At 61.3% G+C, this 2176-nt stretch overlaps 1 pseudogene; it reads left to right on the forward strand.

The window, feature by feature from the left end:
- The first annotated feature begins 1223 nt into the window (after positions 1–1223).
- LOC128918109 (RING finger protein 222-like) lies at positions 1224–1888 on the forward strand (annotated as a pseudogene).
- Positions 1889–2176: the final 288 nt, after the last annotated feature.

Here is a 2176-nt window from a genome sequence, read left to right on the forward strand (position 1 = left end):
CTGGCGCAGGGGATGGCTCCCAAGGAAGAGGAGGTCAGCCAAGGAGGGGATGGCAAAACCTCCAGAGACAGCTGTGAGGATGCCCATGGGCACAGTCATGCGTGAGAAAAGGGGTGCAGGTTGGGTCGGGTCTGACAATGCTGCAAGGTCTGGAAAAACCTGCAGGTTTTATGAAGCTCCAGTTTTAAGAGAAAGGAGCTGAGCTGAGCATCCCTCCCCCCCTCTCCCCTCTCTCCTCTCCCCTCTCCCCTCTCCTCTTCCTCCGCCCTTCATCCATCTCCCGCTCCCTTCTCCCTTTTCCCCTCTCCTCTCTCCCTTCTTCCCGCTCCCCTCTCCCTTCCTTGAGCCGCCGCATGAATGCTCCCTGCCCTGGGAGACGCACGGCAGAGCTTCAGACCCAGCCCAGACGCGGCTCTGGGGATCCCAGCGGCCCCGCGCTCCCCCTGGCGCCCCAGGCTGGGGCAGGGGCCAGGCGGGATGGCTGGGCTCTGCCCTCCCCGCTCTGACTAAGAGGAGACGCTGGGCTCCGGGGGTTGCTGACCACACCATGCTCCGGCGTGAGGAGCACAGCCTGGAGATGGCTGTGGCCTGGCCACCAGCCTGGGACATCCTCCAGCAGCCTGGAAGGAGCCTGGCGTGGGTGCTCGCTGCCTGCCCCGGGTCCAGCATGCCCCCTCTCCATCCCCGGGGGGTCCTGTGCTCCCACCTGTCCCACTGCCCTGGCCTCCCCCTGCTCCCGCTGGCCCCTCTGTGTCCCCTGGGATGGGAGCATCTCCCTTTCCATGGCAGGTTTCTTTGTGGGATGGGAGTTCCCACCTCCCGTGCACCTGGAGCTGGCAGCAGTGCACGGCGGCACTCGTGACACAAGCTGAACCTGCTTTATCTGTGTCACGTGCTGAGCACATCCATCCAGGGGCTCGTGCATGTGATTTTGCAGACGGGGATTGTTGCCCCCGCTGGCTCTGGAGTTGGGGTCCTCCCGTCATCTCTCTCTTGCCCCAAGGGCCACACTGAGAGGCGTAATGCTCCTGAAAATGCCCTGTCTTGTTGAGAGGATGCCTAGTAGCTGTCAACTGCATCTGTTAGGGGCAAGAGGGCAAAAGCAAGAGAGCAGGGAGGAGGAGGAGAGATGAAGAGATGGATCATGCTTATCATTTCAACCTTATTAACCCATCGTGCTTCTTCCTCGCAGCTGGGGAGCACCTGTGGCTGACAGAGCAGGGATGTCTGAGGCCTCGTCCAGCAAGGAGGGACCCCCGGCCGAGTGCCCCGTGTGCTACGAGAAGTTCCACCTGCTGGAGGCCATGCACCGCCAGCTCAGCTGCGGGCACACCTTCTGCCACGACTGCCTGGTGAAGTGCTTGCTCTCCGCCAAGCTTGACGGCCAGGTCCAGAGCAGCATCATCTGCCCATCTGCCGCTACGTGACTTTCCTCAGCAAGAAGGCAGCTCTATGGCCGCCCAAGGCAGGCACCAACCTCCGGGCCCTGGAGATGCCTCTGTCACCTTCCTCCTTGTCCCATCTGACCAAATTGGAGGCCAGCAACACCTTGGTGGTGCCCAGCCATTTTGTGATGCCGGTGCAGAGCTTCGACCGGTGCTGCAGCACAGGAAACAGCCCCATGGACTCGCAGGGGGTCCCAGGAGAGCTGGCGCGGGAAGCCCACATCTTTGTCATCAGTGACCATGGGATGCCACTGGTGGATGTGGACTGCAGCTCCCTAGGGAGGAGAAGCAGAACAGAAACACGAAGCTCGGTGTCATCCAGCTCGGCCCTGGGGGTGAAATGCTGCCAGTCGCCCATCGCCCTCGCCGTCCTGCTCATCTTGACGGTGGCCATGCTGGCGGCTGTGCTCCCTTGGCTGCTGCTGGTGAAGAGGGACTCGTAGCAGGGATGGGATCAGCTCAGATGCTGGAGGTGTCACTGATGCTGGGACAGAGCTAGGGCTGGGACCTCTCTCAAAAGATCCCATGAGAAAGTCCAGAAGCAGCTCCGGGTGAAGCTCTCTCTCATCTGGCCAGGGACTGAATGGACTTTCAGACCTTTCCGCAGATCTCCGGGTGCTCACAGTGTCGTCGCTGGCATTTTCTGCCTCTTTTGGTTAAAATGTGGCTGGTCAAACCCTGCTAGTGGGTTCCCCTAGTGTCTTAGCAGAGAGCAGGGTTTCTCCTCCCGC

Source organism: Rissa tridactyla, chromosome 15 (assembly GCF_028500815.1).
Source record: "Rissa tridactyla isolate bRisTri1 chromosome 15, bRisTri1.patW.cur.20221130, whole genome shotgun sequence".
Taxonomy (NCBI): Eukaryota; Metazoa; Chordata; class Aves; order Charadriiformes; family Laridae; genus Rissa; species Rissa tridactyla.